Raw genomic sequence first — 10,671 nt, 5'->3', positions numbered from 1 at the left:
CAAGTCACATTGTTGAATCGTTCTTTGGGATAAGGGTAGGGTTGAGCGAACCCGAGCTGTAAAGTTCGGGTTCGTACCGAACCCCACGATTTCTGGACCCCGGTAGACCCCACGAAGATACGGAACGTACCAACCAGCAGCCTGAGGCTGAGCGGCGTCGCTTCCCGATGACCTCATAGAATTTTGCATATCACTCGCTCCCAGGATGCATTGGAGGAGAGACAGCACACGGAACGTATGGCATCTTTAGTATCGTAGTAAAAGGGAATTACATAAAACATTTCGCACAGTGTAATAAACAAGAAAGCCCGTAGAGATTAACAGAGGAAAACATTACCTTGTCGCCTTAATATAAAATTATACACTGTGAGGGACTGTATATAGGTAGAGCGCCACCTGTAGGCTTGTGCTCGCTTCGGCAGCACATATACTAAAATTGGAACGATACAGAGAAGATTAGCATGGCCCCTGCGCAAGGATGACACGCAAATTCGTGAAGCGTTCCATATTTTGTCTCCCGCATCATATCTTTTCTTTTAGGCAGATTTTTTATTGCGCAGCAGTGTTTTAATGTCGATTCACTTTTGTCAGACATTTCATACATTCTAGATAATATAAGTCTGCAGACTAGCATGTTTCTCGCCATAGACAGAGGGTGATAAGCGGCTGCCTGTTATCTTTGATGCCGCTTATCTGAAAAAGAACTGCTTTCTTATAGGAAATATCAGCGCATCATCAGAAAGAGAGCTATTGTTTACATCAAGTTTTTATGTTTTAGGATAGGCTAGCAATATGCGATTGGTGAGGGTCTGACCATAACTACCCCCCACTTTTAACAGAAAGAAGGGCATGCAGTGCCAGTCCTACCCACACATGTATATCTGGCACTGTACATAAATGCCAGTCACTGGAAGAGGGCTGATCTACATTACTAGACACCGCAGGACGGACATGCACAACACGTCAGCCCTGGGTGTGGGTCCTCCAGAGGGCACTGTGGAAACTTTTTTCAGGGAACAGGGCTTACACAAAAAGTGGCAACTTTTGTACACCGGAAAACTGTCATACAAGCTTGATACAATCCCGGCTTCTCTTCAAGGTATACGCTAAGGACGTATACATTCAATGGAGGTCTATGCCAAGTTGTTGGAGGACTTGTGTTATCGGGACAGGCGTGGACCAACTGTGCCAACTAACCACTTTGGCTTTGGGTGAAACTTAAAGGGGCTATCCAACCCCTATAATGCCCCCCCCCCCCCCCAATGCCTGCGCACTACTTACCCTGATCCGTTGAGCGGATCAAAACATAGGGTGGGGAGCATCCAATACAAGGCCTCAACGTGGACAAGCCTCCTTAGCGCCTCCCTCGATGCTGCTACCTCCTGGAGTAGTCTCGGTGTAATTGGTAGCTGACCCACAGGAGTCAGAGACACCAGTGCAATGCACCAAGGGGTCAGGTAATAATCAGGAGACAGGCCAAGGTCGGGGCTGGCTGCATACACACGTATCCAAGAATGAAGTCCAAGGTCAGGGCGGACAGCTAGGCATCAGACAGAAAATATCACCTTATGCCAGAGTCTAGGAAACTTAAAGGGGTATTCCCATCTCAGACAATGGCGGTATATGGCTAGGATATGCCCCTATTGTCTGACAAGTGTGAGTCCCACCCTTGGGACTGACACTTATCTCTAAAATGAAGCCTAACATGAGGCTGGCAAAGTGGTGGCCAGTGGTATCAAGCCTTTCTATTGGTCCATCAAAAATAGCCAAGCGGCAGGTGGCACATTTGTAATTTGGTAGAGGTTTTCGAGGAGTATTTGGATGAGGGTTTTCTGCTCCCCCACTGACTTCTATGAAACCCACAATCGAATCTAGTTCCAAGAAGAAACGTCACTTCTGAAGCATTTTTCAAATCAGCTACTGAAAAAAACCTCTGCCATTTGACACTGTGTCCACAAGGTGGAGCTTTTAACATTAAAGTCAATGGGAAAACTGTTGGTGATCTTTGGCTGTGGATTTAGCAGCTGGAAATGCCCGTTTTCTGCTGTGGAATCAGAGGCAGATATTAGGTGTGTGAATACACCCTGAGTAATTGGATGTAGGCTGTGACCTGCAGTATTCACGGGAGACGCCGACGGCAAGAAGAAGACAGAGGACACGTCCATGCCACAGGTTGGAAGGGAAGGCCGACTTGGTGATTAGCCAATGCAACAACTTGCTATTTGTGGGAAGAGCTGACACTTTGGTACAATTTTGCCAAACTGACCAACTAAAACAAAATCACAGAAATACAGTGGCCAATATGGGGGAACTGCTCAAACTCCAAACACTGTAGCGTGTTTCTCATTGGGGGAGCAGTCCCACCGCATGTGGACCGCAGCAAACGACCATCCCCAGCTAAAATATGCATACAATGGAGGATGCCGGTGCGGTCCACATTTGTTTCTGACAGGAATATATTGGCAAAAGTCTCAGCTTTTAATATCTGCTTGTATGACTAGCTAGTATAGTCAGTGACATATCCATTTGGTGCATTTTTTTCTGTGATTTATCAACCTGACAACTACTTCACGCAGTATGGACAGGCACTCTGATGTGAACAGTGGTGTGATTTGCCTAAACTCAGTTTAAGGCCTCTTTCCCACGAACGATATGGATTCTCTCAGGATGCGTTCAGTGAAACTCGCACCACTCGCACAGCAAGTTCAGTCAGTTTTGTCTTCAATTGCTTTTAGTTTGACAGTTTTTTTCAGCACAGGTGCAATCAGTTTTGATGCGTTTTTCAGGGCCATGAAGAAACCCAAAAGATTTACAAATATCTCCTAGCAGCCATCAGTGAAAAACGCATTGCACCCAGACTGCAGCCAGGTTACATCAGGATGAAATGCGTATTCCGCTGAAGCCCCATTCACTTTTATGGGACCAGGGCTGCGTGAAAAACGTAGAACATAGAACATGCTTCGATTCTCACACAACGCAGAAATGATGCATGAAAAAAATGTGCACAGACCCATTGAAATGAATGGGTCAGGATTCAGTGCGGGTGCTATGCGTTCACTTCATGCATTGCATCAGCGCAGAAAAGTCGCTCGTGTGAAAGGGGCTTAATAGTTGCAACTTGATGCGAGTGCTGTGAAGAAGTCCAATGTATTTGTGAAAATTTGGGGCAGGTAGAAGAGGGATCCTGGGAGGCAAAACTTGGAATAGGTGCATGGCTCGATCTCTTTTTCGGCGTGCATCTAGGAGGTTGTGGTGAATGGAAAGCTGGGGGATCCTGTTTGGGCTACAAGCCTGGCAGGGGTATAATTTCCAGGAGTTGGTGCCCTTGGGTCGGAGAGTGTGGCCGAGGGTAAATTGGGTTAAAAATCTGGATCATAAGTGGAGGTTCGCGAGGGGGGCGAATATGGTTTACTTGGATTCCCTTCTAGGATCCCTTCACGTCATGTAGGACTATTCGGGGACAGGAAGTGAGGAAAAAGTTTACAGGTTGTATTAATGTTACAATGGTTACAAGGTAAATGTATAATGCATGGTAATTATTGGTGGTTAATAAATTACCGCTACGGCCTTTACACCAAGTCACATTGTTGAATTGTTCTTTGGGTTAAGGTTAGGGTTGAGCAAACCCGAGCTGTAAAGTTCGGGTTCGTACCGAACCCCACGATTTTTGGGCCCCGGTAATGATCCCACGAAGGTACGGAATGTGAGGGCCCACCAGAGCGATTAGCTTGGGGGACTCATGGGGGCAATGACCCCCATATTTTAGGTCAGTTACTATGCAGTATATGTTTTCTGCCCCCCCTTGCTTTTCCCGCTCTTATTTTACAGGTAATTTACCTCAAAGAAGAAGAATTCAGTTGGAGCTGGTTTTGTTGATATTGTAAATTCTGTATGGCAACTGGAGAGGAGCTTCTAATTGGTTGCTGCCCTGTTGCTGGGGGAGAATCCCAGCTCTGTGATTTGCCCCTGCCTGCAAGGCGGGAAATTTGTACCCTTTATATCCCCAGGTTCGCCGCTACCTCAGGGCAGTCGCCGCGGATCTGGACAGCGCACCAGGATGGAGGATTTACTGCGCCAGCTGATCGGGAGAGCGGAGTCTGCCGGCGGAGAAGAATGGCTGAGAACCTGCCTGATGATGCCGCCGTCTCGCCTACCGCCGCCATCGCCTCAGAGGTCGCCGTCGCCGCCGCTCCTGATGTCGGCTGAAGAAAGGAGGGAGCCGGAAGACGGAGGAGCCATCCCGGAGCTGTGTACAGAGGAGCCATCTGCTGACCAGTGTCAGGGGGAGGAGTTGTCTGCGCTTCCTCGCAAAAGAGCTCGTAAAACCAGGAGCGCTTATACTCCTCCCCCTCCGAAGGCTGGACGCCGGCGCAGCAGCAGAGCAGAGACTGTGGCCTCCGGCCAGAGCCGAAGGTCCTCCAGGAGCGTCGAGTCAAGAGGACAGAGCGGCGTTCCGCTCTGTACAGCAGGTCCCAGTACCAGCAGGGGGCAGCGTCATCGGCAAGCGACGATTCCAGAGCCACGTCATCAACATGCAGCGGTGCCGGTGAGACGTCATCAGCAAGCTGCCAGTAAAGGAGTATCAGCGCAGGCTTGCGCTTCACAAGGTTTTCAGCAGGAGGATTTAGGGCTATCTGTTGAGAGGCTCCCACCTCATGTGGTTGAGCTGGCTCCAGGCCCCTCAAGTAAATCTTCTCTACAGTCAGCTGCAGCCTCTGGACCAGCCCAGGAGGGACACCCTGTTGGTGAGATTCTCAATGTTTTGTCTGTGTCTGACTCAGCGTTGGTAGCTGGTCTGGTTAAGCTGCTAGTGGAAACTACTGGCAGGCGAAAGGTTAATTCAGCTTCAGATGTCTGGAGCTCTAAGTCTGATCAGGTCAGTCTGCCTAGTATTGAGAGTGGCAGTGAGTTACCTAATGTTGAAAAAGGTACTGGTGTGAAGGAAATTTGTTTTAAGGAAGCTTTAGCTTGTGAGGTTTCACCGCTTGGTTTTCATTTAAGTAATATTATCAAAGAGCGAATTTGGAGAATGGAATATGTAGAGTTAATGTCATTATTACCGTCTTCAAAAGATCAGGTTGTTAAGAAGGAAGATAGAGTGGATGAGGAAAGAAAGCGTTTTCTTCCCAGGTCTTTTAATAACTGGCTGCAAGCCTTTTGTATTTATTCCGCAGTACTGGGTGAAAAGCATCCTGAGCTTTGTTCAGGACTTTTTCAGCATCTGGATATAATTATAGAAGCATACCGAAATTTTGGTGGGATGGCTTGGTTTCAGTATGACGAGACATTCCGTCAGAAGCTAGCGGTACACCCGTCTCTTAAGTGGGGGGTGAAGGATATTGGTCTATGGGTGAATTTGATGTTACCCCAGAAATCGGTTCCAGTTAGGTCATCTAATCCTTCACAAACCACTATGAGAAAAGGGGTGTGTTTTGCCTTTAACGAGGCCACTTGTAAATGGGCAAGTAACTGTCGTTTTAAGCATGAGTGTTCCTTTTGTGGAGGTACCCATCCCATGTCTCGCTGTTTCAAAAGGAACTCCCTATCTGGCCAGCAGCAACCAAATACCAGGGAGCTCGTTTCTAAAAGCATTGAGTCCTGTGAGGTTAGCAGAAATGCAACCATGGCTCGTCCATTATCCAGATCGTCAGAAAGCTGAGATGCTTTTTAAAGGGTTTCAGTATGGCTTTGAGGTGCCACAGTTTCTGGGTGTTGGTTGCTGCTGGGTTGAAAATCTGAAATCAGTTTCCTTACATAAAGAAGTAGTTAGGAATAAGTTGCAGAAAGAGCTTGATTTGGATAGAATTGCTGGCCCCTTTTTAGAACCTCCTTTTGAGAACTTTAGGCTTTCTCCTTTGGGCGTTGTGCCAAAGAAAGAGCCTGGGGATTTTAGAATTATCCATCACCTGTCGTATCCTGGAAAAAGCTCTTTAAATGACATGGTGGATAAGTCAAAAGCCTCAGTTGTCTATGCCTCTTTTGATAATGCGTTGGCGCTGTTGCGGTCTTTTGGTAAGGGAGCATTGTTAGCAAAGGCGGACATTAAGTCAGCTTTCCGTTTATTGCCAGTTTTGCCTTCAGGTTTTAATTCCTTAGGTTTTCATTTTGATGGTTATTTTTATTTTGATAAATGTCTCCCAATGGGTTTTTCTCTGTCTTGTTATTATTTTGAAGCCTTTTCATCGTTCATTCAGTGGGTTGTTGAGTTTGATATTAAAAGGGGGGGTGTTTTACATTATTTAGATGACTTCTTGTTTATTGGATTTCCTGATTCTAATCTATGTTCTGAATTGTTAGTCAGATTTTTAGACATTTGTTCTTGCTTTGGTATTCCTGTAGCAGCAGAAAAAACAGTTCTTCCTTGTTTATGTTTAGAATTTTTAGGGATTGTCATTGATGCTGAGAATATGGTGTTTAGGCTGCCAGTAGAGAAGATAGTTAAAATCAGGTCTTTATTAATTTCTTTGTTAGGTAAGAGGAAGTGTAGTTTGAGGGAAATGCAGTCTTTATTAGGATATTTGAATTTTGCTAGTAGAGTTATTCCTATAGGGAGGGTTTTTTGTAGGCGTCTTTATTTTTCCACTAGGGGTTTAGTGTCTCCAAATTCTCATATTAGATTGACAAGATGTCTGAAAGAAGATATGTCTGTCTGGCTGGAATTTTTGCAGGACTTCAATGGCTCTAGCTGTTGGCAGGAAGAATTTGTGGAATCGGATGCCTTGGGCCTGTTTACAGACGCAGCTGGAAGCTGTGGCTATGGGGCATTTTGGAGTGGAAAGTGGTCAGCGGAAAAGTGGCCGTCATCATGGGTGTGCAATGGTTTCACAAAAAATGTCGTTTTATTGGAACTTTTTCCAGTAATTGTTGCAATTGTGTTATGGGGTCGTGATTATAGGAATAAAAGGATATTGTTACATTCAGATAATAAAGGGGTTTGTTTTGCCATCAATACTCTTTCTTCAAAATCCGATGTAGTAGTTAAACTATTGAGGCATTTGGTTCTTTTTTGTATGCAGTATAATATATGGATTAAAGCTAAATATATAGTAGGTTCGTCAAATGTTGTAGCTGATGCATTATCTCGTTTTCAGTTTTTGAAGTTCCAGGAAGTAGCGCCGGAAGCGGAGATGGAAGGGAATCCGTGCCCTCGTCATCTTTGGGATTTGATATGGGACTAATTTGTGATTCTATTAAGCACTCTCTGGCCCCAAGAACATGGGCAGCATATGCTGCTGCATGGCAGGATTGGTTGAATTTTGTTAATTCAGTTACAGGTAGTGTTAATGTTAATGAGTTGAGTTATGGGTTGCTTTTTGTTGCTAGTTTATTTAAAAAGAACTTGTCCCCTTCATCGATCGCTAGGATGGTATCAGGGGTTTCCTTTTTTCAAAAATTATATGGTAACCAGCCATTGTCATCTCATTTTCAAGTTAAGCAGATGCTTAAGGGTTATAGGAGAGGCCTGCCGAACATAGATAGTAGGAGGCCAATTTCTATTCCTTTATTGGGATCGCTATGTAACACACTGCCTAAAGTTTGTTTTGATACTTTTGAGTCTTTGCTTTTCCGTACTGCTTTCGTGTTAGCATTCTTTGCAGCTTTAAGAATTAGCGAGTTAGTTGCGGCCAGTCGTAGAGTGTGTTCTGGTTTGGATTTTTCTGATGTATCTTTAAAAGGTGATGTAGTGGAAATTTTTCTTAGAAGGTCAAAGACTGATCAATACTGGAGAGGTAGACTAATTAAATTGAATGTTTGGGAAGGTTCGGAATTATGTCCAGTTAGTGTAGTAAGGTCTTGGCTGGAGGTTCGCCCGGCGCTGAGCGGCCCAATTTTAGTTCATAGAGATTGTTCTTCGCTCACTAAATTCCAATTTAGTTCAGTATTGAAAAAATGTCTGTCTTTTTTGAATCTTGGGTCTTGTAAGATATCTTCTCACTCCTTTAGAATTGGTGCCGCTACTGAGGCGGCACGGGCAGGGTTGGATGAGTCAATTGTCAGGAGAATTGGGCGTTGGGACTCTCATCGGGTTAAGTTATATGTTAGGCCAGATTTAATTTTATCAGTCTGAATGTTTTTCTGTTTTTGCAGGTAGTCATATTGTGGTCTGGATTGTGGGCCACTCCTTTATTTTTTGGGCTCAGAAGCGAGCGGAGAAGAGAATATATTCTGAGAACCTATCGTTTGATTCAGCTGACCTGCATGTTTTTTGGTGGGGTGTTAGAGGGTTGGGTTGGAAGCGTGTACTGTCAGAAATTCGTAAACTTTTATTGAAATGGCCGGTTCCCAATCTTCTTGTGCTTCACCTGGGTGGTAATGACATAGGGAGACTGAAAACGTGTGAATTGTTATGGGTTATGAAGAGGGATTTGTCGTTGTTGCAATGTATGCTCCCTTTTACTACTCTGTTTTTTTCTGAAATAGTCCCTCGTCTCATATGGTCAGGTAAGGAAGGTATTTTTCTTGAGAAAATACGCAAACGGGTGAATAGGGCGTTAGCGAAATTTCTTCCTTTGGTGGGTGGGTTTAGTTATAGACATATAGATCTGGAGGGCTTCGTGCCTGGGCTCTACAGATCGGACAATGTCCATCTTTCTGATGTTGGGATTGATGTTTTTAATTTAGGTCTTCAAAATATAATAGAGAAATGGCTGCGGTGCTTTGGGGGGCCTCGCCTATGCTAGGCTTGGCTTGTGGGGCTGTATCGCTCAGCTGATGCTGAGTGGATCTTGGTCTATATGGATGGTTTTTAATTGGTATTTATTGTTATGGTTATGGTTTTGATTATTAATTAATTTATTAAATTATTTATTGGTTTTAATCTTGGTTACCCTTAATAAAGCACTTCGGCCATTTCTATTCCATTAAGAAAAAGTTGTCAGTGTTTTTATTTAGCTTAATCACAATATGAGGGAGGAAGAGTGGGTCATTTGCCTCCATGTGAGGGCCCACCAGAGCGATTAGCTTGGGGGACTCATGGGGGCAATGACCCCCATATTTTAGGTCAGTTACTATGCAGTATATGTTTTCTGCCCCCCCTTGCTTTTCCCGCTCTTATTTTACAGGTAATTTACCTCAAAGAAGAAGAATTCAGTTGGAGCTGGTTTTGTTGATATTGTAAATTCTGTATGGCAACTGGAGAGGAGCTTCTAATTGGTTGCTGCCCTGTTGCTGGGGGAGAATCCCAGCTCTGTGATTTGCCCCTGCCTGCAAGGCGGGAAATTTGTACCCTTTATATCCCCAGGTTCGCCGCTACCTCAGGGCAGTCGCCGCGGATCTGGACAGCGCCCGCCCTCCCACCCCTTTAATTTTGTGCTATCTGTCGCTGTGCTTTATTAGAGGGGCTGTATCGCTCAGCTGATGCTGAGTGGATCTTGGTCTATATGGATGGTTTTTAATTGGTATTTATTGTTATGGTTATGGTTTTGATTATTAATTAATTTATTAAATTATTTATTGGTTTTAATCTTGGTTACCCTTAATAAAGCACTTCGGCCATTTCTATTCCATTAAGAAAAAGTTGTCAGTGTTTTTATTTAGCTTAATCACAATATGAGGGAGGAAGAGTGGGTCATTTGCCTCCATGTACCAACCAGCAGCCTGAGGCTGAGCGGCGTCGCTTCCCGATGACCTCAGAGAATTTTGCATATCACTCGTTCCCAGGATGCATTGCAGGAGAGACAGCACACGGAACGTATGGCATCTTTAGTACCGTAGTAAAAGTGAATTACATAAAACATTTCGCACAGTGTAATAAACAAGAAAGGCCGTAGAGATTAACAGAAGAAAACATTACCTTGTCGCCTTAATATAAAATTATACACTGTGAGGGACTATATATAGGTAGAGCGCCACCTATAGGCTTGTGCTCGCTTCGGCAGCACATATACTAAAATTGGAACGATACAGAGAAGATTAGCATGGCCCCTGCGCAAGGATGACACGCAAATTCGTGAAGCGTTCCATATTTTGTCTCCCGCATCTTATATCTTCTTTTCTTTTATGTAGGCAGATTTTTTATTGCGCAGCAGTGTTTTAATGTCAAATCCATTTATGTCACTTTTGTCAGACATTTCATACATTCTAGATAATATAAGCCTGCAGTCTAGCATGTTTCTCGCCATAGACAGAGGTTGATAAGCGGCTGCCTGTTATCTTTGATGCCGCTTATCTGAAAAAGAACTGCTATCTTATAGGAAATATCAGCGCATCATCAGAAAGAGAGCTATTGTTTACATCAAGTTTATATGTGTTAGGATAGGCTAGCAATGTGCGATTAGAGTCTGACCATAACTACCCCCACCTGTAACAGAAAGAAGGGCATGCAGTAGTTAAGATACAGATGACGAAATTAAGTTATATAACATATTATGCAAGATTGTTTCTCTTTTATTGCATACTTACCATCTTTGAAGTATCCTTCCAGGGTTGTACACGATGTATAGAGCTATGTTTCCACACAAATATGTATGAGTTTTATTATTCAATATGGGGTTAATTTTCCCTCTTTTTACTATTTATTCATATTTTTGTATGTTTTTGACCCTTTTTTTTTAAAGAAAGCAATGTCGCAGTGTTTTTTCCTTCATTAACCAGTTTAATCATAGCAATATGGAGATAATATGTAGAAAACGCATATGAACATCATAAACCGCACAGAAAACGCAACTATAC

At 43.9% G+C, this 10,671-nt stretch overlaps 2 non-coding genes across 2 annotated transcripts; both read left to right on the top strand.

The window, feature by feature from the left end:
* The first annotated feature begins 406 nt into the window (after positions 1–406).
* On the top strand, positions 407–513 carry LOC122925255. Its single transcript, XR_006387571.1, has one exon. It is a non-coding gene; the product is annotated as a U6 spliceosomal RNA (small nuclear RNA).
* Positions 514–9,862: 9,349 nt separating this feature from the next.
* LOC122925254 lies at positions 9,863–9,969 on the top strand. Its single transcript, XR_006387570.1, has one exon. It is a non-coding gene; the product is annotated as a U6 spliceosomal RNA (small nuclear RNA).
* Positions 9,970–10,671: the final 702 nt, after the last annotated feature.

Source organism: Bufo gargarizans, chromosome 1 (assembly GCF_014858855.1).
Source record: "Bufo gargarizans isolate SCDJY-AF-19 chromosome 1, ASM1485885v1, whole genome shotgun sequence".
NCBI lineage: Eukaryota > Metazoa > Chordata > Amphibia > Anura > Bufonidae > Bufo > Bufo gargarizans.
This window is presented reverse-complemented; position numbering and strand designations above follow the sequence as displayed.